The 26,947-nt window shown below is 41.1% G+C and overlaps 19 non-coding genes and 14 pseudogenes across 19 annotated transcripts; 3 read left to right on the top strand and 30 right to left on the bottom strand.

Annotated features, from left to right (window-relative positions):
• Window positions 1-8,786: 8,786 nt before the first annotated feature.
• On the top strand, window positions 8,787-8,905 carry LOC131719443 (5S ribosomal RNA). The gene has a single exon (XR_009318342.1). It is a non-coding gene; the product is annotated as a 5S ribosomal RNA (ribosomal RNA).
• Window positions 8,906-9,003: 98 nt separating this feature from the next.
• Window positions 9,004-9,122, top strand: LOC131718329 (5S ribosomal RNA). Its single transcript, XR_009317228.1, has one exon. It is a non-coding gene; the product is annotated as a 5S ribosomal RNA (ribosomal RNA).
• A 114-nt stretch (window positions 9,123-9,236) lies between these two features.
• Window positions 9,237-9,355, top strand: LOC131713018 (5S ribosomal RNA). The gene has a single exon (XR_009314905.1). It is a non-coding gene; the product is annotated as a 5S ribosomal RNA (ribosomal RNA).
• Window positions 9,356-20,274: 10,919 nt separating this feature from the next.
• LOC131713589 (5S ribosomal RNA) lies at window positions 20,275-20,403 on the bottom strand (annotated as a pseudogene).
• A 114-nt stretch (window positions 20,404-20,517) lies between these two features.
• Window positions 20,518-20,636, bottom strand: LOC131712327 (5S ribosomal RNA). The gene has a single exon (XR_009314222.1). It is a non-coding gene; the product is annotated as a 5S ribosomal RNA (ribosomal RNA).
• A 114-nt stretch (window positions 20,637-20,750) lies between these two features.
• On the bottom strand, window positions 20,751-20,869 carry LOC131713193 (5S ribosomal RNA). Its single transcript, XR_009315077.1, has one exon. It is a non-coding gene; the product is annotated as a 5S ribosomal RNA (ribosomal RNA).
• A 100-nt stretch (window positions 20,870-20,969) lies between these two features.
• LOC131713207 (5S ribosomal RNA) lies at window positions 20,970-21,088 on the bottom strand (annotated as a pseudogene).
• Window positions 21,089-21,188: 100 nt separating this feature from the next.
• Window positions 21,189-21,307, bottom strand: LOC131712355 (5S ribosomal RNA). Its single transcript, XR_009314250.1, has one exon. It is a non-coding gene; the product is annotated as a 5S ribosomal RNA (ribosomal RNA).
• A 114-nt stretch (window positions 21,308-21,421) lies between these two features.
• Window positions 21,422-21,540, bottom strand: LOC131710429 (5S ribosomal RNA). Its single transcript, XR_009312301.1, has one exon. It is a non-coding gene; the product is annotated as a 5S ribosomal RNA (ribosomal RNA).
• Window positions 21,541-21,651: 111 nt separating this feature from the next.
• LOC131715706 (5S ribosomal RNA) lies at window positions 21,652-21,760 on the bottom strand (annotated as a pseudogene).
• A 114-nt stretch (window positions 21,761-21,874) lies between these two features.
• Window positions 21,875-21,983, bottom strand: LOC131716267 (5S ribosomal RNA; annotated as a pseudogene).
• A 111-nt stretch (window positions 21,984-22,094) lies between these two features.
• LOC131715705 (5S ribosomal RNA) lies at window positions 22,095-22,203 on the bottom strand (annotated as a pseudogene).
• A 111-nt stretch (window positions 22,204-22,314) lies between these two features.
• Window positions 22,315-22,423, bottom strand: LOC131715704 (5S ribosomal RNA; annotated as a pseudogene).
• Window positions 22,424-22,523: 100 nt separating this feature from the next.
• On the bottom strand, window positions 22,524-22,642 carry LOC131715674 (5S ribosomal RNA). The gene has a single exon (XR_009315360.1). It is a non-coding gene; the product is annotated as a 5S ribosomal RNA (ribosomal RNA).
• A 114-nt stretch (window positions 22,643-22,756) lies between these two features.
• LOC131713041 (5S ribosomal RNA) lies at window positions 22,757-22,875 on the bottom strand. The gene has a single exon (XR_009314928.1). It is a non-coding gene; the product is annotated as a 5S ribosomal RNA (ribosomal RNA).
• Window positions 22,876-22,975: 100 nt separating this feature from the next.
• LOC131720595 (5S ribosomal RNA) lies at window positions 22,976-23,094 on the bottom strand. Its single transcript, XR_009319492.1, has one exon. It is a non-coding gene; the product is annotated as a 5S ribosomal RNA (ribosomal RNA).
• A 100-nt stretch (window positions 23,095-23,194) lies between these two features.
• Window positions 23,195-23,313, bottom strand: LOC131720813 (5S ribosomal RNA). Its single transcript, XR_009319710.1, has one exon. It is a non-coding gene; the product is annotated as a 5S ribosomal RNA (ribosomal RNA).
• Window positions 23,314-23,427: 114 nt separating this feature from the next.
• LOC131710428 (5S ribosomal RNA) lies at window positions 23,428-23,546 on the bottom strand. The gene has a single exon (XR_009312300.1). It is a non-coding gene; the product is annotated as a 5S ribosomal RNA (ribosomal RNA).
• A 111-nt stretch (window positions 23,547-23,657) lies between these two features.
• Window positions 23,658-23,766, bottom strand: LOC131715703 (5S ribosomal RNA; annotated as a pseudogene).
• A 114-nt stretch (window positions 23,767-23,880) lies between these two features.
• On the bottom strand, window positions 23,881-23,989 carry LOC131715999 (5S ribosomal RNA; annotated as a pseudogene).
• Window positions 23,990-24,089: 100 nt separating this feature from the next.
• On the bottom strand, window positions 24,090-24,208 carry LOC131714397 (5S ribosomal RNA; annotated as a pseudogene).
• A 100-nt stretch (window positions 24,209-24,308) lies between these two features.
• Window positions 24,309-24,417, bottom strand: LOC131715528 (5S ribosomal RNA; annotated as a pseudogene).
• A 114-nt stretch (window positions 24,418-24,531) lies between these two features.
• On the bottom strand, window positions 24,532-24,650 carry LOC131713040 (5S ribosomal RNA). The gene has a single exon (XR_009314927.1). It is a non-coding gene; the product is annotated as a 5S ribosomal RNA (ribosomal RNA).
• A 114-nt stretch (window positions 24,651-24,764) lies between these two features.
• LOC131713039 (5S ribosomal RNA) lies at window positions 24,765-24,883 on the bottom strand. Its single transcript, XR_009314926.1, has one exon. It is a non-coding gene; the product is annotated as a 5S ribosomal RNA (ribosomal RNA).
• A 100-nt stretch (window positions 24,884-24,983) lies between these two features.
• LOC131720594 (5S ribosomal RNA) lies at window positions 24,984-25,102 on the bottom strand. Its single transcript, XR_009319491.1, has one exon. It is a non-coding gene; the product is annotated as a 5S ribosomal RNA (ribosomal RNA).
• A 100-nt stretch (window positions 25,103-25,202) lies between these two features.
• On the bottom strand, window positions 25,203-25,321 carry LOC131720802 (5S ribosomal RNA). Its single transcript, XR_009319699.1, has one exon. It is a non-coding gene; the product is annotated as a 5S ribosomal RNA (ribosomal RNA).
• Window positions 25,322-25,435: 114 nt separating this feature from the next.
• LOC131710427 (5S ribosomal RNA) lies at window positions 25,436-25,554 on the bottom strand. Its single transcript, XR_009312299.1, has one exon. It is a non-coding gene; the product is annotated as a 5S ribosomal RNA (ribosomal RNA).
• Window positions 25,555-25,665: 111 nt separating this feature from the next.
• On the bottom strand, window positions 25,666-25,774 carry LOC131715701 (5S ribosomal RNA; annotated as a pseudogene).
• A 114-nt stretch (window positions 25,775-25,888) lies between these two features.
• LOC131715899 (5S ribosomal RNA) lies at window positions 25,889-25,997 on the bottom strand (annotated as a pseudogene).
• Window positions 25,998-26,097: 100 nt separating this feature from the next.
• Window positions 26,098-26,216, bottom strand: LOC131713754 (5S ribosomal RNA; annotated as a pseudogene).
• Window positions 26,217-26,316: 100 nt separating this feature from the next.
• LOC131715527 (5S ribosomal RNA) lies at window positions 26,317-26,425 on the bottom strand (annotated as a pseudogene).
• Window positions 26,426-26,539: 114 nt separating this feature from the next.
• Window positions 26,540-26,658, bottom strand: LOC131720791 (5S ribosomal RNA). The gene has a single exon (XR_009319688.1). It is a non-coding gene; the product is annotated as a 5S ribosomal RNA (ribosomal RNA).
• Window positions 26,659-26,772: 114 nt separating this feature from the next.
• LOC131720780 (5S ribosomal RNA) lies at window positions 26,773-26,891 on the bottom strand. The gene has a single exon (XR_009319677.1). It is a non-coding gene; the product is annotated as a 5S ribosomal RNA (ribosomal RNA).
• Window positions 26,892-26,947: the final 56 nt, after the last annotated feature.

The following is a 26,947-nucleotide window of genomic DNA, read 5'->3' as shown; positions in this document are numbered from 1 at the left end:
ATGATATATAATGTAATTTCACTCTATATTCCAGAATGAACTTAAACATTGGTCACCAGCCAAAGGTATTCGAGCAATGTACAGGAGAATAAGGGACGGAAAGGGTCTCCGGCCTTGCTACAGGTATTTATCATTTTCTGTACATTAATAGATAGCTCCCTGATAAATACTTACGTTGGGATCTTTTTGTTATTTTTCCTTTTGACACCTTTGTTTCATAAGGTATTTTTCTTAGTTTGTTTTTTTTACACATAATGGTACTTATTCAATTATGTCTCAAAAGAGTTTGATTTCTTTGCTTTAGATAGAATTATAATTAATGAAGAATGAAGCAAACATTATGAAACACACACAGACACACATATATACACATACATATATGCGCGCCATATATGTACATACATTGCCCTAACAAAATATTTGATGGTACGAAATATTAGAGAATACCCGTAATAGCGGGTAGGACTACCTCCAGCTGCAATTACAGCTGTTAGGGGCATTCTCTAATATGTCGTAGTCTCTAATATTTAGTTAGGGCACTGTATAATGTATATAAATAACCTTATTTTTATAGAGATGATGTCCATGAATTCATGAGAGAGCTGGGTGGTAGCGGTCTTGTGAGACGTCGTGCAGGGAGAAAAAGAATAGAAAGGAGGAATTACTTTAGTCACGGACCCAATGACAGCTGGCATATAGATGGTAAGTACTGAGTATCATATTGTAAGTAGGGTATATAACAAAGAAGCTAAAAGAACATTGAATCAATTTTTTTTGTATTCATGTTGCAGGAAATGATAAACTAAGGTTTTATGGAATTTGGATTCACATTTGCATTGATGGGTATGTGAAAATAATAAATATACATGTAGATCAAAGACAGAAGTGCTTTGACAATGAGTACAACAAAATCAGCTTTAAAACGCATGCTGTAAAATAACTTTTTTCATTTTGTTGTCTCTATATGATTTTCAATCTCTACCTTTATTTAAACATTAATGTAACCACTTATATTTTTTAAATCTTTGATAAAAAATCTTTTGTATGTCTCCATCCATGCATCTATCTATAATCTATCAATCTATCTTTATGTAACTTACGTTTTTTTAACTCTTTATACAAATAGGTTTTCTCGGTATCTGATCTGGATTAAAGCAGGAACCTCAAACCGTAAACAGAACTTTATTGCAAGATATTTTCTGGATGCAGTTTCAGCGTTAAATGGTTTGTATTACATTAAGGCCTAATAGCTTCATAAAAGACAGACAATAAGCTCATTTGCTGATCACAGATAAATGTAATCTTATTTGTGTGGCTGTTCTTTCATTAATTATGAAAACGTGTATGATAAAAGAAACAAACACCAAAATAACATGTTAAAAATATAAATTATTTTGATTAAAGGAAAAAAATATTGAAAGGTGTAACATACAGCATAAGGGTTAAAAATGTCCAACATTGTAGTTCTTAGCAATACCTTCTTTATATAACTTTTAAAATGCTTTAACTTGTTTTGAAGGTTGTCCCAGGCTCATGAGAGCAGACAGGAGGGCAGGAGAACACCACAGTGGCACTCATGCAGATGGCATTCAGATACCGACATGAAGATTCATTATCAGGTGCAAACAGCATTCGATTTGGAAAGTCTGTTCATAATCAGGCAAGTTTTTTTTTTTTTTTTGAGAATAAAAATTGAAGAAAAAAAATTACAAATAGAAGGGAAAATACAATTAAGAAGATAGAAAAAAATACAATTAAGATAGAAATGTTTTTGTTAGCAACATGTTGTGCTTCAAAGTCATAATTTGTAATTTAGTTTATATTCACTATTGACTAGATCAAATACAGGTACAGGTTGTCCAACTGTATAAATTGTAAACAAATGATGCATTTTAAAGAGCTGTATTGAGGGCACGCTCACAGGAAAGCTTAGAGAGCGGCATTTGAAAGACCCCAACCTCGTCTTTCTATAGATACACAGCATGTAGGGTTGTCTTTTACAATGCCTGAGTAAAAAGGCTTCAAACATGAACCCGTCTGCGTGTTCAATAACATGGGGGCGGCCCTAATAGTGTTAAACCTTTTCATACAGAGGGCTGAGTGCTTCAATGGTGCCTTAAAAAAGTCCTGGATAAACAAATGGCAGAACCATTTTGAGGTACACATTTCAATTGTATAATGTATTATACCATGTTTTATTCAAGGGCCCTAATACATGGTACTTGTAAGAGTATATTTTGTTATTTTACTAGTTGTTTTAATGCGTTAGTCATACATTACCAGCTGTCCTGTCCCCCCATCCCCATTTTTTTAGTAAGAAACTGTCTTTGCATAAATGCAAAATCAGATTTATTGTTATTACTATTCACTGGTTGCCTACGAGGGCTTGAGAGGAGGCGAAATTGGGAGTGAGATATTAAGAATGAGACCAGATGAGAGGATTTCTCCGGTTGCTTAGGAGGCTTGAGAGGGGTGAGACATTTGAGAGTTTAAGAGTGAGACGAGTTTGAGGGATGGCGAGATTGAGGGCTGGAGTTTGGGAATGGTGCTTAGTAACATTGAGGTTAGATACTGATAGCAGGACGAGATAGGGGGGACGAAGAGTTTTCCCTTCTCGTCGGGTCAGGCAGCATCCTCTGGCTGCTGGGCGACGTAGAGAGGGAGACATGAGAAGAGCAAAGGATTAGATATAAACACTTTCCGCCAGGTCAGGCAGCATCCTCCGACTGCTGGGTGACCTAAAAGTGAGAGAGAGAGCAAAGTTTAGACATATAACATACAACAAACTGACTCTCGCTCCCGACGGGTCAGGCAGCATCCTCTGGCTGCTGGGCGTTTAGTGGAGCAAGAGACAGGAAGGGGACGAACAGGACAAAAGGACAGATCCTTCGCAACTCAGTGCAGCATCCTCAGGCAGCTAAGCTGGCAGCTGGGCGGCGTGGAGAGCTTAGGAAAAAGTGTCTCGGGTCCGTTTAGGAGAGACGAAAACAGAGAACCCCCCCCCCCCCCCCCCTCGGTCGGGGCCCGCTCGGCAGGTGGAGGCACGGCCTACTGCATGAGGGGGCTGAAATGGTCCTGGACCTGAAATAGAAGAGAGGAGATGGGACAGCAAGGTTGAGGCCTGGAAGGCTTAGCGCATAAGCAGCAGAAGAATAGGATGTGGCCGGGGGTCCCCTCAGGCCGGCGAGGAACAGCCGGGCGGCAGTGGTTGAGACGAGAGGCCGACCCGGACAGCCGGGGGAGTGAGACTCACTTCCCCCCCTGAGGGAGCCCTGTGCGGACAGTGCGATATAGAAAGGAGCAGAGGAGGGGAGGAGGAGGAACAAAAAACAAACACAGACAAGGAAGCGGAAATAGTGCTGGGTTAAAGTAGAAAAAGAGAGCGAGATAGACAGGAGGGGCAGCCAATAACACATACGTGGAGCAGTGCTGGCCATGCCCTAATAATTGACGTGGCGAGCGCTGCATTGTGCGATTGGCTGGAAATACTAAATGAGGCTGAACTGGGATCAGCTTCCACCCGGAAGAGATCGCGGACGCTACCGGGCAGGATGCCACGGAGGGAAGGTAAGACAGGCTAAAGAAAAGGAAATAGGATAAGAAGAAAAAAGGAGCGCAAAGCGGGAGAGCGCCCTCTACGGCATCCCCCGAATTACGCCTAAAGGCTAACATTTCACTGGTTGCCTACGAGGGCTTGAGAGGAGGCGAAATTGGGAGTGAGATATTAACCCTTTGCGGTCCATTGTCGGACTGGGTCCGACATTGCAATTATTCCTCACAGGTCCTTTGTCGGACTGGGTCCGACATCATTATAGCAACACAATAAACGGATGTTTAGTCGTTTTTTCTCCGGAAAAAGCCGAGAAAACCATTCAATTGCCGAGTGGTAGCGACAGGAGCCGAGACAAGTCGGAAAAAAAAAAAAAAAAAAAAAAAAAGGCGTATTTCATGAATAGTCATACATGGTATCAGGTATCAGATAATGGGCGTCCATAATAAACAAGCTGGCTAAGTGCGTCAGCGCACTGAGACTATCATGGACATTTGCAGAGCTTTTTTCAGATGTTATAGTAATAAAATAATGACTTGGATCGCATTATTGAGGAGTTTGGTGATAAAACGAGTGATCTGGAGATGATCGATCGGTATGTATGACTATTATTATTATTATTATTTATTTCTTACACAGCTGAACGCTATAGCAAACAAAAGGCTGGGGAGGGGCTGGAGATGCCTAGTGTGTGCTTTGTTGATATGCAGGGCCATTTAAACCCGTTTGACTGTGAAAAAAAATACTTTTAAACAGCGCGTATAAAATTAACTGCGCGTGTGAAAATTAATTAGACCTGGCGTGCCTGACGCGCGATTAATAAATGGACCGCAAAGGGTTAAGAATGAGACCAGATGAGAGGATTTCTCCGGTTGCTTAGGAGGCTTGAGAGGGGTGAGACATTTGAGAGTTTAAGAGTGAGACGAGTTTGAAGGATGGCGAGATTGAGGGCTGGAGTTTGGGAATGGTGCTTAGTAACATTGAGGTTAGATACTGATAGCAGGACGAGATAGGGGGGACGAAGAGTTTTCCCTTCTCGTCGGGTCAGGCAGCATCCTCTGGCTGCTGGGCGACGTAGAGAGGGAGACATGAGAAGAGCAAAGGATTAGATATAAACACTTTCCGCCAGGTCAGGCAGCATCCTCCGACTGCTGGGTGACCTAAAAGTGAGAGAGAGAGCAAAGTTTAGACATATAACATACAACAAACTGACTCTCGCATCCTCTGGCTGCTGGGCGTTTAGTGGAGCAAGAGACAGGAAGGGGACGAACAGGACAAAAGGACAGATCCTTCGCAACTCAGTGCAGCATCCTCAGGCAGCTAAGCTGGCAGCTGGGCGGCGTGGAGAGCTTAGGAAAAAGTGTCTCGGGTCCGTTTAGGAGAGACGAAAACAGAGAAACCCCCCCCCCTCGGTCGGGGCCCGCTCGGCAGGTGGAGGCACGGCCTACTGCATGAGGGGGCTGAAATGGTCCTGGACCTGAAATAGAAGAGAGGAGATGGGACAGCAAGGTTGAGGCCTGGAAGGCTTAGCGCATAAGCAGCAGAAGAATAGGATGTGGCTGGGGGTCCCCTCAGGCCGGCGAGGAACAGCCGGGCGGCAGTGGTTGAGACGAGAGGCCGACCCGGACAGCCGGGGGAGTGAGACTCACTTCCCCCCAAAAGAGGACCCCCGGCTCCCCGCAAGAACCACACCGTGGGATAGAAAAGAGATCGCAGAGCCGCACACATAAACAAAAGCTAGAAGAAAAGAGAAAAGACAAGAGATGTTAGTAGACAACCTATGCCTATAAGCCGTCCGCACTGTGGAGAGGAAAAACCCCCCTGCAGGGAGGAAACCTCTGGTGGGCCTGGCGGAGAGGGCGCCCCCCACTCCGGGCAAGCTAACAAGTGCTTGGTGAGCTGTGGCGATGTCTGCAGAGGATGATCTAATATAAAAGTTCACAGCTGAAGAGATCCAGCGCCCCATAGACTTAATCAAAGTGTTGATACCTGCGCTAGCCGCGGAGGCAGCTGCTCCGATCCAGAATGAATGGGGGGAAAAATAGTAGAAGAAAGTCCGATCCGTGACGAGAGGGTGCATAAACGGGATGAGAACCAGTGACTCGTAAGTATAGATCTGGAGCTGTCGAAGAGGGGATCTGACAGAAGATACTGAATCCTTGGCTTAATTGGACCGTTTTTGAAGATCTGATGAGGAGGATAAAGTGGTTTCCGGGGATTTGAGAGAGATCTGAGCACTTGAGGCCTAGAGCTGGGAAGTTGGAAATTGATGGAGTTGAGAATTCTGCACAGCGGAGAAATCCAAAGGCGACGGTCAGGCACAGGGTTTCCATGACGATGTCGTTGAATAGGTTGAAGCATCCTTGCCAGAGAGCAGTGATGAGACAAAGGAGAAGGTCAGTAGAGATTGATTAACTTGATGGAGAGGAGGGGAGCAGGCTTTTCTCCATACCTCTGAGCGTTCTCTCTAGAGATCCGCTATCTCTAGAACGGACGAGAGGAGAAAGATTGGAGGCGAAATTGATACTGAATGCCCGCTAGGTAGCATCTAAATAGAGGAGGGGGCTAAACATAGAGACAGCCTGAGGTGAGTGATGAAGGCGAGGAGGTGCTGTAGGTTGAAAGAGGTTTGAGATCCGTTTTTTTTTTTTTTTAATTATTTATTTATTTATTTTTTACTCGCAAAAGTGAGTAAATGAAGACCAGGCAGTCGAGTAGGAGGAACGGTAGATGGGGCGAGAAAGTTCTCCATGAATCCACGTGGTGATTGAAGGAGGCCGGAGAGAGAGTTATTCAGTTGAATATTGTTTTGCTGAAAGGAGTACGAGACGAGGGTTGGGGTCTGCATTTTTAGTTTTTTTTTTATTATAGTTTATTTGAAATCTTCCCAAATAAAAATGTATTAAACACCCATCTTCCCAATAAAAACACATAGAAAGCAGTGATCTGGTAGCTACATAGGGTTTATTTGTCAACTTAATATATTTAACATTATTAAATGTGGTAAAACAATTGTCGTTGGATTGTTTGCACTGCCATCTACAGTCCGGAGGATTAATTACATACAGTACAGCCAATCATCCCGACCTTCCTTTTAGTAAGAACTTGCACTGATAGGAACACAGCCCCCTTTAAGATATTACTTTTCAAGCTTTAACACAATTTATAAGAGGACTGAAATGACTCATAATTACCTTGGCATTTACTGACGACGTCTGACTGCGATGTCCTTTTCAACAGGGCTCTCACGCGTGTATCAAACCCATTGTCTGTCAGGATTCCTATATGTACAACAATCACAAATTAAATCAAATGTGCAGTTTACAATAATGTAATTATTGATGTAGGATTGTAATGGAAAACGTTGTTGTTAGCAAGGAGTGTGCAGAGCTGAAAAACCAAGTCGACAGTCGTCTTAAGTTAGCTACCACAAAATGCTCGTGCTATGAATTTAATTAAAAAATAGAGTTAGCTTTTGCAACAGAACTGCAGACAATACTAATAACTTAAAATGAGTGCAACATTAAATATCTAGAAATGCTAAATACAGTTTATACTACCTTCTTTTAATTCGTTCTTCAGCTGATCATACTGATCATTGTAGTCTGCCATATTCCACTGGGAAAAAAAAAGATATGTAATTACTAATTCGCTAAAAACGTAACGTGGAAGCCAATGGAAACCCATTTCCAGCACAAATAAAAAAATAAATACATTTTAAAATTACATTATGTTCGACATACTATCTCATTATTTTGAATTAGTATCACATTATTTTGATTTACTATCTCCTTATTTTGACTTCACTATCTCATAAGCATACATAATTAAGATTATTAGAAAAATTAAATAAAACACAAACATGTATTCATATATGCCAACTGAGAAAATCCTAGATGGCTGCGAGAAAAAAATAGTACATTTTATTTAAAATATATATATATATTTTTGTACAGTTAAATCTATTTTTGTATTCAAAGGCTTGCTTAATTTATAGCAAGATTGGTCATTATTAGCAACGCATCTTAGGTTTTAGTTGATTAAATTCATAAACCCACCCTAATATATACAATGTTAGAAATAAAACATTTTCAAAGTTCAAACTACTCCTTTTACGATAAAATGTAATTATAATAATAAGATTATGAAGAAAGAGTTATTGGTGTATGTTTTCACTTAAAAGATACGGTTCTGGTTTTCCATCGTCTGATTTTCAACACTGCAAAACACCAGCAACCTATATTATAAAAGTAATTAAAAAATGTGAAAAAAATATACGTAGTTTCTTTAACGTATTTTCAAATTAACGTACAACACATTGAACTGCACTAACTCACGCTGTCCTATTAAGGTACGTTTGTGTACGTATATTAATATAGGCCTATTTAATTTGTGTATTTTTTATTTATTTTTTTTAAATTGTTCTAGTACTCACCGGTCTCTCGAGCAAGTAAAACTGCACTGCTAAACTTCTGTCCAGCTATTCCAGTAACCGTAAAAAGGGGGAGGGGATAGTATGGCTTAAAGTGGTCTGACGATTGACTCAAGGAGGGGTGACGATTGACTCGAGGAGGGGTGACGATTGACTCGAGGAGGGGTGACGATTGACTCGAGGAGGGGTGACGATTGACTCGAGGAGGTCTGACGATTGACTCGAGGAGGGGTGACGATTGACTCGAGGAGGGGTGACGATTGACTCGAGGAGGTCTGACGATTGACTCGAGGAGGGTTGACGATTGACTCGAGGAGGTCTGACGATTAACTCGAGGAGGGGTGACGATTGACTCGAGGAGGGGTGACAATTGACTCGAGGAGGTCTGACGATTGACTCGAGGAGGGTTGACGATTGACTCGAGGAGGTCTGACGATTAACTCGAGGAGGGGTGACGATTGACTCGAGGAGGTCTGATGATTGACTCGAGGAGGGGTGAGGATTGACACGAGGAGGTCTGACGATTGACTCGAGGAGGGGTGACGATTGACTCGAGGAGGGGTGACGATTGACTCGAGGAGGTCTGACGATTGACTCGAGGAGGGTTGACGATTGACTTGAGGAGGGGTAAGGTCTGAGGATGTCCTAAAATGGACACCGTACACCTGGAAATATCAGGTGCTGCAGGCATTACATTTTTTAAATTACATTTTACAATTGAAATGTGTGGAGGACAAAAGGAAATTTTGGAGGAATCACCCCCAGCTCACTAAACATAAAAGTCATGAAAGCAGTACTGCAACCGCCTGCGGCCATACCACCTTGAATAAGCCTGATCTCGTCTGATCTCAGAAGCTAAGCAATGTTGGGCTTGGTTAGTACTTGGATGGGAGACCACCTGGGAATATCAAGTGCTGCAGGCATTACATTTTACAATTGAAATGTGTGGAGGACAAAAGGAAATTTTGGAGGAATCACCCCCAGCTCACTAAACATAAGTCATGAAAGCTGAAATGCGATCGCCTGCGGCCACACCACTTTGAATAAGCCTGATCTCATCTGATCTCAGAAGCTAAGCAATGTTGGGCTTGGTTAGTACTTGGATGGGAGACCACCTGGGAATATCAAGTGCTGCAGGCATTACATTTTTGTAATTACATTTTACATTTGAAATGTGTGGAGGACAAAAGGAAATTTTGGAGGAATCACCCCCAGCTCACTAAACATAAAAGTCATGAAAGCAGAAATGCAATTGACTGCGGCCACACCACCTTGAATAAGCCTGATCTCGTCTGCTCTCAGAAGCTAAGCAATGTTGGGCTTGGTTAGTACTTGGATGGGAGACCACCTGGGAATATCAAGTGCTGCAGGCATTACATTTTACAATTGAAATGTGTGGAGGACAAAAGGAAATTATGGAGGAATCACCCCCAGCTCACTAAACATAAAAGTCATGAAAGCAGAACTGTAATTGACTGCGGACACACCACCTTGAATAAGCCTGATCTCGACAAAAGGAAATTTTGGAGGAATCACCCTGATGTAACTTAAAAAAGAGGATGATGAGTAAGTAGATTCAAGAAAATGCACAGAGTCCTTTTCTTCACTCAGTTGTTAGGTTTATTGAAATATGCAGGGAGTCTGTTCCCAGGTACAGGACAAACAAAATACTCTTACAATCGTTGCATGACATTAAATACCCTTCTGCATAGGTGTCTCTCTCCTCCTCTTTCTCTGACACTTAACCAATAGAAAAGGTACAACTCATTATCCCGTTACCATATATTTCATTTAGTGTGAGTGTGTGTGTGTGTGTGAGTGTGTGTGTAGTCTAGTGTGACGACCTCTGAACTCAGTGCATTCCTCAGACCCCTGGTGCCACAAGGGTCCATACATCTGGTTTTTGTCATCTTCTTGAGACCCTTTGATTCCAGTGGCATTATCTCTTTGGATCTCTCTGAAGTCTTAGAGCCTGGTCTCTTCTGGTCCCCTTGAAAACTAGCTTTATGACCCCCTCATAAACCAGCTGTATTTTCTAAGCAAAAACCTGTTTAACTAGTTTTATACCCCAGTGGACTCCCCGAAGGGCAAGCTTCTTTCATGTCAGGGCTGGAGGTCAAAGGACTTGTTTGTACAGCCGTGTGCTGCTGGCCAGCCATTTGCTTTGACACAAAAGAATATTTTTCAGTTGTCATAACATCTCTACCATATTGCAGCTTTCATCTATCACAGCAGTGCTTGCATTTTTGGAACTAACAGTTTTTTCTATCCAATGTTAAATCACTTTTCAGAAAAATAACATGAATACAGCCGTCATTCCTCATGCGTAGCAAACTGCTATTCAATACTTGTTCCATGTTTTCCAACATACCCCACTTTTAAAATATAAGATGGAGGGGGGTGACCTGCTACAACCAAGTTGCTTACGTGATCCCGAGCCCTCAGATGTCCTCTTCGCTGGTTCTGAGTAGTCACATCAAGTACCGTGTTTGTATAATATATTATAGTGAAGTATGTTCCTCTCATTCTAAGTCTCTCCATTATGTGTAGGTATCTACCTTGCCTTTGCTGTTTCTCCATGTAAGTATGTCATGAGCAAAAAACAAACAAAAAAAAACAAACAAACATACGTAAAAATAATACAAAAAATGAAAAATAAACATAGAAAAATACAGTAAATACAGTTTATCACTGTACACAGGTGTTATTTCTTATTCATGGTGGCTCCCAGTAAGTTTACAGTTTCCCGTCTGCCAATGGTCCTTTCTAACTGTCGGTGTTGTTTTTTCCACCAAAAACACTGAATGCTATTCCACAAAATCAATACTATTACTATTAACAGTATTATTAAAACAACATAATCCCCAAAAGTGTGCCCTAAGGCCTGCCCTGACCATCCATATCGTTTCAATACGGTGGCTTTTAATTGTGCCAAATCAACTTCGACCAATCTCCAATCTGAACTGCATGTGTTGGAGCAAAACAAAATCCTGGAGAAGTCTGACAAGTTAAATCACCATACTTAAAATTGGTATGGTTACTCAACACACACCCTTGATATTTCCCAACCTGCACTGCTTTTTTCCACCCCTCTAGTGGATGTACCTCTAATTCTGTGCTTATATTTCTATTAATTCTGGTGATTGCAGGACACCGGCAAACTACATGACTATTTGTTTCATAACAGCATACTTCATGCACCACACCACTCCAGTTCCCTCGTTGAACTTTCCATGTAGTCTTTTCCCAAACTATCACTGTCTCATTGTGTAGTACTCTTATCGGTCTAATCTTCAAACTATCTTTATACTGGTTATTAGGATCCATGTATGGTATTGAGAGATAGAACCCTATGTGACCAGGTGGTTCCTTGCCATTCTTCTTTGGCCACACTAAACTAGCTCCCAGGAGGTCAGTCTGATCAGGGTAGATCATTGCCATCCTCAACCTGAGTTCCTCCTGTGCATGTCTAGGTACCACTCTTAGCCTAATGTCCATTATTTCTTCCTTCATTGTTTTTACAAGGTCACCCGCAAATATTCTACAATATATTGCTTTGGTCAAATTGCGCAGGGCTCCCTCTGTTCCATCTATTAGCTCATATATAGCTGTACCCTGGAGTCTAATCCCTTGATTTACATACATCTGTCCATTCCCCAATCTTTCTATTCCTTCTCTCACAGTACTTGCTATCCAAGTTTGCCCTTTTGACATTTGATAAATATCCCAGCTGTTTGCAACAGAATTTCCTGCACCAAACCAGCCTGCTATTTCATCAAAAAGTCCCCTCTTCCTACGTTTCTCATTACCTTCACACATTCTTATTACCTTCACACATTCTCATTACCTTCACACATTCTCATTACCTTCATACATTCTCATTACCTTCACACATTCTCATTACCTTCACACATTCTCATTACCTTCACACATTCTTATTACCTTCATACATTCTCATTACCTTCACACATTCTTATTACCTTCACACATTCTCATTACCTTCACACATTCTCATTACCTTCACACATTCTTATTACCTTCATACATTCTCATTACCTTCACACATTCTTATTACCTTCACACATTCTCATTACCTTCACACATTCTCATTACCTTCATACATTCTCATTACCTTCACACATTCTCATTACCTTCACACATTCTCATTACCTTCACACATTCTCATTACCTTCACACATTCTCATTACCTTCACACATTCTCATTACCTTCATACATTCTCATTACCTTCACACATTCTCATTACCTTCACACATTCTCATTACCTTCACACATTCTCATTACCTTCACACATTCTCATTACCTTCATACATTCGTTTGGCTATTCGCTCTTTGTAATCTTTTATTGTTCTACTTATTTCTCTTTGAAGCCAATTCTGGATATTGGTGTATTGCTTGCAATGCTGTTCAAATATAACAGTTAGATTTGTGAAATTATACATTACATACGATAATACTATATTCACATTATCCAAAACAGTTTTTTGTTCTGGTCCAAGAATGATACCTTCCCGAGGTAGGGGGTGCAAAAGGGGACATACTTTCGTAGTGATTTTACCTCGATAGTACGGTTTACTGCCCTGTTTCTAGAAATTGGATCACCCCGCATGGAACAAGTGTAAATTACTGACGTACTCAATTCCTTACAGCAATCTATGCCTCCCAATTTCACCCACCCGTCCTGCTCTTTAGCTATACGGTGCAGTGTTGGTTTAACTCTGTAAGCTCATAATCCCATCTTCTATTCGAAACTGCAGTACTCTCAGAATAAACTCTATGTTCCAGCTGTGGATCCCCATCCTCTCGATCAGAACCACACTACTAACTTTAATCATTGCATCTCTGACAGCCTAAGCCATCTTTCCACCATGGTAACTGTTTCTCACAATCTGTGCTGACGATTTCTATCCAAGTTCCTACTGTCATCACATCGGTTACTTTGCCCCTATATACATCTCTGAACATATTCTGCAGTGCATCCATCATGGTCTGTGCCAGTTGGTCACACTTTCTCAATTATTTTGTATTACCTAAAAATGCTTTAATTACGCTCATAGCTTGTTGTAATTAATTTATAATTAACAATTATTCATGTTGCTCTAACACATTTAGGTGCATCATTATTTTTAACCCGTATGTTAAATTACATCTTTCTAGAATCCAATATTCTAGACCATCTCAATCTTATGATGCACTTAAGACTGATTAAAACCTAAAACTATAACTTCAAAAATGATCACTATGCATTGAACAAATACTAAAATAGTGCCTCATTTTAGACATATTCAACACTACAGCATATCATTCAAAGTTCACATGATTTCCAAAATTAATGTCTAATATAGGTAACCATATTTTTCAGTAGAACAGCTGTTTTCAATTGGTATTTCCATTCAACATAGGATGTCCCATTACCTTACAAGTACATATTAATATAGTATTATGTTCCTAATAACACTCCAAATAATCCATTGCAAGCCACCAACCATTTTACCTCCCTAACATGGATGGCAGATACAATGTCTTAACAATGTCACTCTTAAGTGTCATGAACAACACAAACTCCATACTCCCAGTGCCTCTAGAGGTCAATGGTACAACCTTTGTAGTTTTTGTTATTTTACTGAATGTGATTAGTAATAAATTACACGAGACCTTCCCATCTCTGCACTCCAGGATCGCTGACATATTACCTTTAGTATCTTTAAACTAAGACAAATCTTTTCACCAATCATACATCTATACCCCAAGTTTATAATACGTAGTTTCATTATCAGGTATGTTAACTGAAATTAACAGTCCCCATTACATCCCCCAAAATGTCACTTTGACGTCATCATAAATATTTCTTCTTTTGATATGCAGACCGGAATGGTTCCCCATATGTAAGAATGTCTCTGTGGTTTCAGATACTTCCTCATGACCGTCTCTCAGCAACTTACACTCTTGTTCCAGATATATGGTAGAGCTTAATTACTACATATCATGGACAAGCATTGTAAAGTTCTGCAGGTTAATATGTACAGTTACTGTTTGCATATCCAAATTGTTCCACAAGTGTTCTGGAACTTTCTGCACAAACTCTTCTGAAATGGTCCTCTCAGTTCCGATGAACAGCATTGTGCTTCCATTCCACATAAACGCCATCAATAATATCTCGGGACCTGTGGAGAACAAGTGCCGTATTTATTCTTTTGATTAATATCTGATTTAATTTCAAAATTCAAAAAGGGTTAATTCTTGAATAGTCTCTTTTTCATCTGCATTGATAATGTTATTGCAATTCTAAGAATCGCCAATGTCTGTTAATTCTATCTTGTATTTTTCTCAGAGCCTATGTCCACCCCATATTGTGAACATAATATAACATATCAGTTCCAGCATGAACCTGTAGGAGAAGAGAAAAGCCTTAGACCTGTGTCTGTACTCTGAAAGTAACTACAAATCTCTATCTACTTCATTGCTCACAATTACTACTCTAACCTAACTGCATCAGTGCCCTTAGGAATTTCCGTTCTCCAGCAGGCTTGCTTATTAGTGAAACTAGTTTTCAAGCCAGTTTTCACTCCCTCATTTTTGTATTGCCAATTTCAAATTGGTTTCTCCCAGTTTGTCCATTATCTCATATGGACCTCCCCAATCAGCCTTCCAACCCCCCACTTTTTTTTTTTTTTTAATTTTTTTTTTTAATTTGAATGGAGACCCTGAGTGGGGTTGGAATCAGTGCCTGTTTTAATGCCTCAAACAAGGCATGTGACCTTTAATCCTATTGCAGTATGTCTTGCTTGCCTGGGTTACCATTCAGGTGTTCATAGAGGGTGACAGCTAGTTCGCTGTATCCTTCCATGAAGTCCTGACAGAATCCAAATATGCCCAAAAAGAATCTAAGGGCAGATTTTTTATCAACTTTTTATTTTCAACTTTTTATTTCCTGGGTCAGATGTGTGTCCTCCAGCTTCCACCTGTACTCCTAAGAAACAAACAGATTATTTCATTAATGCAGCTTTCTTTAGATTTAATTTGAGAGCAGCGTGCTCCATGAGATCCAAGACTTCCTCCAGCAACAGATAGTGTTTCTCCGCAGTTCCCGTTGCAACAGTATGTCGTCCACATACTGTATGATATTACCTAGTTGAGAACAGTCCTGTAAGATGTTAGTCATACATTGATCTCTCCCTTCTTGGCAAGACGTCCAGAGCACATATAACAATAACAGTTGAAAAGAAAGTTTACAAAGAAATGTATTCAAACGTTAATGTTTCTCAATAACGCATACAGAAATAAAAGTACTGCCTATTTTTGCAATTAATAACAGCATCCTTTTTAGCAGATCAAAATAAATCAGGATCTATTATAGAAATAATCCAGTGAGAAAAAGAAAATGTGTGTGCACATCAACCTGACCTTCATGAGCACCTGTTTATGATGCTTCCTTTTTAGAATGTGGTCTACAAGCTCTACCAACCCAGAGCTCTTTGGGTGGCAGAGGACGTGGAATCACTGTACTTCGCCAACCAGGGCGCAGGTTGCTTCATGCTTAAGCCAGCGAATTTGTTCTTTATTTAATTAATTTACACAGGCGTTTCCCCATGGTCAATCCTACCAAGTGCATTTGTATTACTGTGAGTGCATAATTACTTTTGCTACTGCGACTGTCTGTTCTGTATTAGACAGTGAGAAGTTGACTATTTTGCATCACAATATTGCCATTAGCTCAGCGTCCTGTGCTGAACTTCCACAAGAGAGTATTAATACCCTATATTCACAGACAAACACACAAACATTAACCAACAGACTGTCTATCATACCAGTATCACAATCTATCAATCCTGCAGTCCTATACTGCACCATCAATAATCTCATGTCACTCACGATTTATTCATGTTTCAGTTATCACATTAATCTAATTATCATCACCTCTCCTGCAAGAAGCTCCGTAAAATACTAATTGTAACCAACATAAACAAAACACATCGTAAACATGTGTGCAAACATCCCATTTCACATCACTCGCGTAGCTCTGAGTGACACTGCTTTTGTCTCCTGCATCACTGCATTCTGATGCCTTAGCAGAAGTTGAAATCCCTGTAGATCACTCTGATATCGATTGTGACCTCTTTTTCCCCATTTGAATTGTATTTTATGCTCTCTAACAATTCAACTTTTTTTTTTCCCTTCTACTCGTGTATGGTAGTGTGCTTTAGCAACATCAGAATAAACCCAGTTAATACTGATAACATCAGTGCTTTATTAAACTACGTGTTTTCCATTCAAAGAGAATGCAATCTCCCTGTTTAATTCAACATGAACTAAACAATCATTAATAAACAGACCCCTTAAAAATAAAACATCGTTTTAACTCTGCACTTTTTTTAGCTACACCAATAATACAAACTCTACCACTCATGTGATCTTGGTTTCAAATATGTATTCATAGGTGATTCATAAAATTCACCTGTGTCTTAAACATAAAATTCACTCTCAAACAAACACTTAACATTCATTCATGAAAATATTTTTAATAAAATATTTCCAGGTCGATAATTTAATTTTTTTCAGATTTATTGATCTCCAAAAACATTTGTTCTCTTCCTAAAAGTCTTTTTATTTTTAGTCTGTCTAACAGTGATCTATTCTCATTCTCTACATAGTCTTTTCTCTCTCTGCCCAGATATGGTCACGCAAGTTTTTTTTTATTCCTCCCTGAATCTGCGACCAGGGAGACACAGACCCTGCGTACCAAAACAATACCACCACTTTATTTTCAAGTAAACCCTCTATCAGAAAGACAAAATGTTCCTCTTGTTTACCAATATAATCCTGAACAAACTATTAATTGTTGCTTTGTATATTTGTGTTATTGTTTTAGTTCAAAGGTTGGCCATTCCTTTGCATTCAAACACTAACACAACACAAATAATCAGTTAACCTGGGTCTCTTTCCCTTATCAAACCCTCTTATGACCGAGGCAAGACAATAAGTATTCATCCTGGTTCTTAGTACATAGTTTTTCTAAGATGTTACTTTATCTCCACGCTTAAGCAAAATTAGAATTACTCAAACAATCATTAATAAACAACTTCTTAATTACATTTTAATGTGACCTTTTAATTTTATTTTTACAACATGTATTCCTCAAAGTTGATATAGAATCTTTACCATTACAGTTTTTTTTGTTTTGTTTGTTTTTTTGTGGGCTACCAGTCTTGAATTGCCTTTGTCTTTTTCTTCTTACGAGACACACACTCCTGACCTGTTACATGAACATGTACATTACTGTTCTGTACATAGCTTCCCTTTTTGCCATGTTTTAAAACATAGTCTATGTTCCATATTCTCCAGTCATCCATTTGATGACATTGAGGGTCATCTAACATATTTGGAGTTGATCAGACTCCCAACAAAACACAAAACTAACAAAAAAAAACAACACTTTTTAGTTTTGTCTTGTTTTTGCCAATATTCCGTGTTTAAAGCTATGCTTAACGAAGCATAAACTTTTATTTTGGTTTATTGCACATTTAATTTACACTTTTGTATGTGCTATTTGGGCTTAACTGGAACTTATTGTCTGATTGTTCCTTATCTGTACCACCTAATGTGGATAGTTAAATAAGAGGCTTATCCTATTGCCCCCTTATCGTGACTTATAAACCAAACAGTAAAAACAAAGACAAAACAGATGTAACAAATCCTCTCAAACAAACATAAAACATAAATCCGAGTATGCCCGTACCTGTTGAGCTATACAAGTCAGTGTAACTAGTCCAATAGACTCTACTGGCACGTCATAACACTACACGATTTACTCCGACTTTTTTAGGAATCCAGAGGTCCTCTTTCATACCTAAAGTCCTAACAGTCAATACACTTTTAGTTCAGCGGTCAATCTCTCTTGACTTAACTAATTGTGTCCTTAATGTACATGAATTATCAAAAAGTCCTCTTTCATACTCTACCCTTGATTCTCACTACATTCTAAACACTGCATATAAAACAATAAACCATTAACTACTCACCAATGTACGTGATTATATGTTCGAGCTGAAGTCCTGATCCAAAGATTCTCCACACCGTCTGGTTAGAAGTTAGAAGCAGTCTCTGTCCATTCGCTTTGTCCTGGTCCTGTGCGCACGGGATTCAGGCTGGGCAAATGGGTTTCTCTGCAGTCAGGTATCAACCCCCCCGGTATTTGAAAAAAAAGTATCAGGAAACAGTCCGCAGGTGGCTCGCCAAATGATGTAACTTAAAAAAAGGATGGTGAGTAAGTAGATTCAAGAAACTGCACAGAGTCCTTTTCTTCAATCAGTTGTTAGGTTTATTGAAATATGCAGGGAGTCTTGTCCCAGGTACAGGACAAACAGAATACTCGTTCTTACAATTGTTGCATGACATTAAATACCCTTCTGCATAGGTGTCTCTCTCCTCCTCTTTCTCTGACACTTAACCAATAGAAAAGGTACAACTCATTATCCTGTTACCATATATTTCATTTAGTGTGTGTGTGTGTGTGTGTGTGTGTGTGTGTGTGTGTGTGTGTGTGTGTAGTGTGAAGACCTCTGAACTCAGTGCATTCTTCAGACCCCTGGTGCCACAAAGGTCCATACATCTGGTTTTTGTCATCTTCCTTGTTCCTATCTCTCCGATTTGCCTGAGACCCTTTGATTTCAGTGGCATTATCTCTTTGGATCTCTCTGAAGTCTTAGAGCCTGGTCTCTTCTGGTCCCCTTGAAGACTAGCTTTATGACCCCCTCATAAACCAGCTGTATATTCTAAGCAAAACCCTGTTTAACTAGTTTTATACCCCAGTGGACTCCCCGAAGGGCAAGCTTCTTTCATGTCAGGGCTGGAGATCAAAGGACTTGTTTGTACAGCCGTGTGCTGCTGGCCAGCCATTTGGGGTAACTTCTCTACCATATTGCCTTCAATCTACTTCCAATGTGCAGTTGTTTAAGTATAGTTAAATATACGTTAACTTGGTGTTTTTCTCAGCTCTCTGCTACCATCCATTGCTCAATGAAGCTGCTATTATTTCTTGCTTGCAATGCAGTGCAAGTATCTATATACCCAGAGTATATAGCCAGCTTTCATCTATCACAGCAGTGCTTGCATTTTTTGAACTAACAGTTTTTTCTATCCAATGTTAAATCACTTTTCAGAAAAATAACATGAATACAGCCGTCATTCCTCATGCGTAGCAAACTGCTATTCAATACTTGTTCCATGTTTTCCAACAGTCTGGATCAGCATGCCTTGTTCACCTGGTAGAGTTAACAGTGCCATGGGAGGATGCTGTAGATGAGGCGTATGAGAGGAAGAGACTGCGGTATGCTCAACTAGCCACTGAAGCGGAACAGCGAGGATGGAGAGTTCGGGTTTACCCAGTGGAAGTGGGTTGTCGAGGATTTGTGGCACACTCTACAACCCGGTTTCTCAGAGACGTCGGATTCAGTGGCCAAGAGTTGCGTCGCACAGTGAAGAACTTATCTGAAGCCGCAGAGAGGAGCAGCAACTGGCTGTGGTTGAGACGGAAAGATTCTGGCTGGGGATCTCAAGCACAATAGAAAGAAAGAAGCGCTGATGTACAGGTAAGTAAGATGGGCTGAGTTGAGTGGGGGACGGAGGGGGGTGATGCTGGGACGCCAGAATCACCGTCAAGCCCTCTTGAGGTGTCGTGGGCTAGTCGACGAAACACTAAGGATGGAAGGTGCCCACTTGAAAACCCCAGAGATGTACCCTACTTAGCTCAATCCAGACGGTTGTCATGCTGATGCGCTGGGGAGGCCGCACTTTGGTTGATCCCCGGAGCCAGCATCGCAGCCGTTGTGTGTGCTGATGCGCCAGGGAGGCAAAATAAGCTGATCCCTGGAGCCAGCATTACACTTCAGCCATTAACACAAGACAAAAGGATATCTACATCATCAAATGGAAGGAAACGTAAATGGATGGAGACACATATGGATCACATTAGTTTACTGTAAAGCTACGTCTTAGTTGGTGCTTATCTTTGGGAGAGCCGAGTTCAAATCAGCATGAAGTTTTAACATCTACTCTCGTGTAATGGAAATCATAACCATCCAAGTACTAACCAAGCCCAACATTGCTTAGCTTCTGAGATCAGACGAGATCTGGCTTATTCAAGGTGGTGTGGCCGCAGGCGATTGCATTTCTGCTTTCATGACTTTTATGTTTAGTGAGCTGGGGGTGATTCCTCCAAAATTTCCTTTTGTCCTCCACACATTTCAATTGTAAAATGTAATTACAAAAATGTAATGCCTGCAGCACTTGATATTCCCAGGTGGTCTCCCATCCAAGTACTAACCAAGCCCAACATTGCTTAGCTTCTGAGATCAGACGAGATCAGACGAGATCAGGCTTATTCAAGGTGGTGTGGCCGCAGGCGATTGCATTTCTGCTTTCATGACTTTTATGTTTAGTGAGCTGGGGGTGATTCCTCCAAAATTTCCTTTTGTCCTCCACACATTTCAATTGTAAAATGTAATTACAAAAATGTAATGCCTGCAGCACTTGATATTCCCAGGTGGAATCCCATCCAAGTACTAACCAAGCCCAACATTGCTTAGCTGCTGAGATCAGATGAGATCAGGCTTATTCAAGGTGGTGTGGCCGCAGGCGATTGCATTTCTGCTTTCATGACTTTTATGTTTAGTGAGCTGGGGGTGATTCCTCCAAAATTTCCTTTTGTCCTCCACACATTTCAATTGTAAAATGTAATTACAAAAATGTAATGCCTGCAGCACTTGATATTCCCAGGTGGAATCCCATCCAAGTACTAACCAAGCCCAACATTGCTTAGCTTCTGAGATCAGACGAGATCAGGCTTATTCAAGGTGGTGTGGCCGCAGGTGATTGCATTTCTGCTTTCATGACTTTTATGTTTAGTGAGCTGGGGGTGATTCCTCCAAAATTTCCTTTTGTCCTCCACACATTTCAATTGTAAAATGTAATGCATGCAGCACTTGATATTCCCAGGTGGTCTCCCATCCAAGTACTAACCAAGCCCAACATTGCTTAGCTGCTGAGATCAGACGAGATCAGGCTTATTCAAGGTGGTGTGGCCGCAGGAAATTGCATTTCTGCTTTCATGACTTTTATGTTTAGTGAGCTGGGGGTGATTCCTCCAAAATTTCCTTTTGTCCTCCACACATTTCAATTGTAAAATGTAATGCCTGCAGCACTTGATATTCCCAGGTGGTCTCCCATCCAAGTACTAACCAAGCCCAACATAGCTTAGCTTCTGAGATCAGACGCGATCAGGCTTATTCAAGGTGGTGTGGCCGCAGGCGATTGCATTTCTGCTTTCATGACTTTTATGTTTAGTGAGCTGGGGGTGATTCCTCCAAAATTTCCTTTTGTCCGCCACACATTTCAATTGTAAAATGTAATTACAAAAATGTAATGCCTGCAGCACTTGATATTCCCAGGTGGTCTCCCATCCAAGTACTAATCAAGCCCAACATTGCTTAGCTTCTGAAATCAGACGAGATCAGGCTTATTCAAGGTGGTGTGGCCGCAGGCGATTGCATTTCTGCTTTCATGACTTTTATGTTTAGTGAGCTGGGGTTGATTCCTCCAAAATTTCCTTTTGTCCACACATTTCAATTGTAAAATGTAATTACAAAAATGTAATGCCTGCAGCACTTGATATTCCCAGGTGGTCTCCCATCCAAATACTAACCAAGCCCAACATTGCTTAGCTTCTGAGATCAGGCTTATTCAAGGTGGTGTGGCCGCAGGCGATTGCATTTCTGCTTTCATGACTTTTATGTTTAGTGACCTGGGGGTGATTCCTCCAAAATTTCCTTTTGTCCTCCACACATTTCAATTGTAAAATGTAATTACAAAAATGTAATGCCTGCAGCACTTGATATTCCCAGGTGGTCTCCCATCCAAGTACTAACCAAACCCAACATTGCTTAGCTTCTGAGATCAGACTTATTCAAGGTGGTGTGGCCGCAGGCGATTGCATTTCTGCTTTCATGACTTTTATGTTTAGTGAGCTGGGGGTGATTCCTCCAAAATTTCCTTTTGTCCACACATTTCAATTGTAAAATGTAATTACAAAAATGTAATGCCTGCAGCACTTGATATTCCCAGGTGGTCTCCCATCCAAATACTAACCAAGCCCAACATTGCTTAGCTTCTGAGATCAGGCTTATTCAAGGTGGTGTGGCCGCAGGCGATTGCATTTCTGCTTTCATGACTTTTATGTTTAGTGAGCTGGGGGTGATTCCTCCAAAATTTCCTTTTGTCCACACATTTCAATTGTAAAATGTAATTACAAAAATGTAATGCCTGCAGCACTTGATATTCCCAGGTGGTCTCCCATCCAAATACTAACCAAGCCCAACATTGCTTAGCTTCTGAGATCAGGCTTATTCAAGGTGGTGTGGCCGCAGGCGATTGCATTTCTGCTTTCATGACTTTTATGTTTAGTGACCTGGGGGTGATTCCTCCAAAATTTCCTTTTGTCCTCCACACATTTCAATTGTAAAATGTAATGCCTGCAGCACTTGATATTCCCAGGTGGTCTCCCATCCAAGTACTAATCAAGCCCAACATTGCTTAGCTTCTGAGATCAGACGAGATCAGGCTTATTCAAGGTGGTGTGGCCGCAGGCGATTGCATTTCTGCTTTCATGACTTTTATGTTTAGTGAGCTGGGGGTGATTCCTCCAAAATGTCCTTTTGTCCTCCACACATTTCAATTGTAAAATGTAATTACAAAAATGTAATGCCTGCAGCACTTGATATTCCCAGGTGGTCTACCATCCAAGTACTAACCAAGCCCAACATTGCTTAGCTTCTGAGATCAGGCGAGATCAGGCTTATTCAAGGTGGTGTGGCCGCAGGCGATTGCATTTCTGCTTTCATGACTTTTATGTTTAGTGAGCTGGGGGTGATTCCTCCAAAATTTCCTTTTGTCCTCCACACATTTCAATTGTAAAATGTAATGCCTGCAGCACTTGATATTCCCAGGTGGTCTCCCATCCAAGTACTAATCAAGCCCAACATTGCTTAGCTTCTGAGATCAGACGAGATCAGGCTTATTCAAGGTGGTGTGGCCACAGGCGATTGCATTTCTGCTTTCATGACTTTTATGTTTAGTGAGCTGGGGGTGATTCCTCCAAAATTTCCTTTTGTCCTCCACACATTTCAATTGTAAAATATAATGCCTGCAGCACTTGATATTCCCAGGTGGTCTCCCATCCAAGTACTAACCAAGCCCAACATTGCTTAGCTTCTGAGATCAGACGAGATCAGGCTTATTCAAGGTGGTGTGGCCGCAGGCGATTGCATTTCTGCTTTCATGACTTTTATGTTTAGTGAGCTGGGGGTGATTCCTCCAAAATTTCCTTTTGTCCGCCACACATTTCAATTGTAAAATGTAATTACAAAAATGTAATGCCTGCAGCACTTGATATTCCCAGGTGGTCTCCCATCCAAGTACTAATCAAGCCCAACATTGCTTAGCTTCTGAAATCAGACGAGATCAGGCTTATTCAAGGTGGTGTGGCCGCAGGCGATTGCATTTCTGCTTTCATGACTTTTATGTTTAGTGAGCTGGGGGTGATTCCTCCAAAATTTCCTTTTGTCCACACATTTCAATTGTAAAATGTAATTACAAAAATGTAATGCCTGCAGCACTTGATATTCCCAGGTGGTCTCCCATCCAAATACTAACCAAGCCCAACATTGCTTAGCTTCTGAGATCAGGCTTATTCAAGGTGGTGTGGCCGCAGGCGATTGCATTTCTGCTTTCATGACTTTTATGTTTAGTGACCTGGGGGTGATTCCTCCAAAATTTCCTTTTGTCCTCCACACATTTCAATTGTAAAATGTAATTACAAAAATGTAATGCCTGCAGCACTTGATATTCCCAGGTGGTCTCCCACCCAAGTACTAACCAAGCCCAACATTGCTTAGCTTCTGAGATCAGACTTGTTCAAGGTGGTGTGGCCGCAGGCGATTGCATTTCTGCTTTCGTGACTTTTATGTTTAGTGAGCTGGGGGTGATTCCTCCAAAATTTTCTTTTGTCCACCACACATTTCAATTGTAAAATGTAATGCCTGCAGCACTTGATATTCCCAGGTGGTCTCCAATCCAAGTACTAATCAAGCCCAACATTGCTTAGCTTCTGAGATAAGGCGAGATCAGGCTTATTCAAGGTGGTGTGGCCGCAGGCGATTGCATTTCTGCTTTCATGACTTTTATGTTTAGTGAGCTGGGGGTGATTCCTCCAAAATTTCCTTTTGTCCTCCACACATTTCAATTGTAAAATGTAATGCCTGCAGCACTTGATATTCCCAGGTGGTCTCCCATCCAAGTACTAACCAAGTCCAACATTGCTTAGCTTCTGAGATCAGGCTTATTCAAGGTGGTGTGGCCGCAGGCGATTGCATTTCTGCTTTCATGACTTTTATGTTTAGTGAGCTGGGGGTGATTCCTCCAAAATTTCCTTTTGTCCTCCACACATTTCAATTGTAAAATGTAATTACAAAAATGTAATGCCTGCAGCACTTGATATTCCCAGGTGGTCTACCATCCAAGTACTAACCAAGCCCAACATTGCTTAGCTTCTGAGATCAGGCGAGATCAGGCTTATTCAAGGTGGTGTGGCCGCAGGCGATTGCATTTCTGCTTTCATGACTTTTATGTTTAGTGAGCTGGGGGTGATTCCTCCAAAATGTCCTTTTGTCCTCCACACATTTCAATTGTAAAATGTAATTACAAAAATGTAATGCCTGCAGCACTTGATATTCCCAGGTGGTCTACCATCCAAGTACTAACCAAGCCCAACATTGCTTAGCTTCTGAGATCAGGCGAGATCAGGCTTATTCAAGGTGGTGTGGCCGCAGGCGATTGCATTTCTGCTTTCATGACTTTTATGTTTAGTGAGCTGGGGGTGATTCCTCCAAAATTTCCTTTTGTCCTCCACACATTTCAATTGTAAAATGTAATGCCTGCAGCACTTGATATTCCCAGGTGGTCTCCCATCCAAGTACTAATCAAGCCCAACATTGCTTAGCTTCTGAGATCAGACGAGATCAGGCTTATTCAAGGTGGTGTGGCCACAGGCGATTGCATTTCTGCTTTCATGACTTTTATGTTTAGTGAGCTGGGGGTGATTCCTCCAAAATTTCCTTTTGTCCTCCACACATTTCAATTGTAAAATGTAATGCCTGCAGCACTTGATATTCCCAGGTGGTCTCCCATCCAAGTACTAACCAAGCCCAACATTGCTTAGCTTCTGAGATCAGACGAGATCAGGCTTATTCAAGGTGGTGTGGCCGCAGGCGATTGCATTTCTGCTTTCATGACTTTTATGTTTAGTGAGCTGGGGGTGATTCCTCCAAAATTTCCTTTTGTCCGCCACACATTTCAATTGTAAAATGTAATTACAAAAATGTAATGCCTGCAGCACTTGATATTCCCAGGTGGTCTCCCATCCAAGTACTAATCAAGCCCAACATTGCTTAGCTTCTGAAATCAGACGAGATCAGGCTTATTCAAGGTGGTGTGGCCGCAGGCGATTGCATTTCTGCTTTCATGACTTTTATGTTTAGTGAGCTGGGGGTGATTCCTCCAAAATTTCCTTTTGTCCACACATTTCAATTGTAAAATGTAATTACAAAAATGTAATGCCTGCAGCACTTGATATTCCCAGGTGGTCTCCCATCCAAATACTAACCAAGCCCAACATTGCTTAGCTTCTGAGATCAGGCTTATTCAAGGTGGTGTGGCCGCAGGCGATTGCATTTCTGCTTTCATGACTTTTATGTTTAGTGACCTGGGGGTGATTCCTCCAAAATTTCCTTTTGTCCTCCACACATTTCAATTGTAAAATGTAATTACAAAAATGTAATGCCTGCAGCACTTGATATTCCCAGGTGGTCTCCCATCCAAGTACTAACCAAGCCCAACATTGCTTAGCTTCTGAGATCAGACTTGTTCAAGGTGGTGTGGCCGCAGGCGATTGCATTTCTGCTTTCATGACTTTTATGTTTAGTGAGCTGGGGGTGATTCCTCCAAAATTTTCTTTTGTCCACCACACATTTCAATTGTAAAATGTAATGCCTGCAGCACTTGATATTCCCAGGTGGTCTCCCATCCAAGTACTAATCAAGCCCAACATTGCTTAGCTTCTGAGATAAGGCGAGATCAGGCTTATTCAAGGTGGTGTGGCCGCAGGCGATTGCATTTCTGCTTTCATGACTTTTATGTTTAGTGAGCTGGGGGTGATTCCTCCAAAATTTCCTTTTGTCCTCCACACATTTCAATTGTAAAATGTAATGCCTGCAGCACTTGATATTCCCAGGTGGTCTCCCATCCAAGTACTAACCAAGTCCAACATTGCTTAGCTTCTGAGATCAGGCTTATTCAAGGTGGTGTGGCCGCAGGCGATTGCATTTCTGCTTTCATGACTTTTATGTTTAGTGAGCTGGGGGTGATTCCTCCAAAATTTCCTTTTGTCCTCCACACATTTCAATTGTAAAATGTAATTACAAAAATGTAATGCCTGCAGCACTTGATATTCCCAGGTGGTCTCCCATCCAAGTACTAACCAAGCCCAACATTGCTTAGCTTCTGAGATCAGACGAGATCAGGCTTATTCAAGGTGGTGTGGCCGCAGGCGATTGCATTTCTGCTTTCATGACTTTTATGTTTAGTGAGCTGGGGGTGATCCCTCCAAAATTTCCTTTTGTCCTCCACACATTTCAATTGTAAAATGTAATTACAAAAATGTAATGCCTGCAGCACTTGATATTCCCAGGTGGTCTCCCATCCAAGTACTAACCAAGCCCAACATTGCTTAGCTTCTGAGATCAGACGAGATCAGGCTTATTCAAGGTGGTGTGGCCGCAGGCGATTGCATTTCTGCTTTCATGACTTTTATGTTTAGTGAGCTGGGGGTGATTCCTCC

The sequence above is a fragment of the Acipenser ruthenus genome, chromosome 44, assembly GCF_902713425.1.
Source record: "Acipenser ruthenus chromosome 44, fAciRut3.2 maternal haplotype, whole genome shotgun sequence".
Taxonomy (NCBI): Eukaryota; Metazoa; Chordata; class Actinopteri; order Acipenseriformes; family Acipenseridae; genus Acipenser; species Acipenser ruthenus.
The sequence above is the reverse complement of the archived record's forward strand: the minus strand, read 5'-3'. Positions and strand labels throughout refer to the sequence as shown.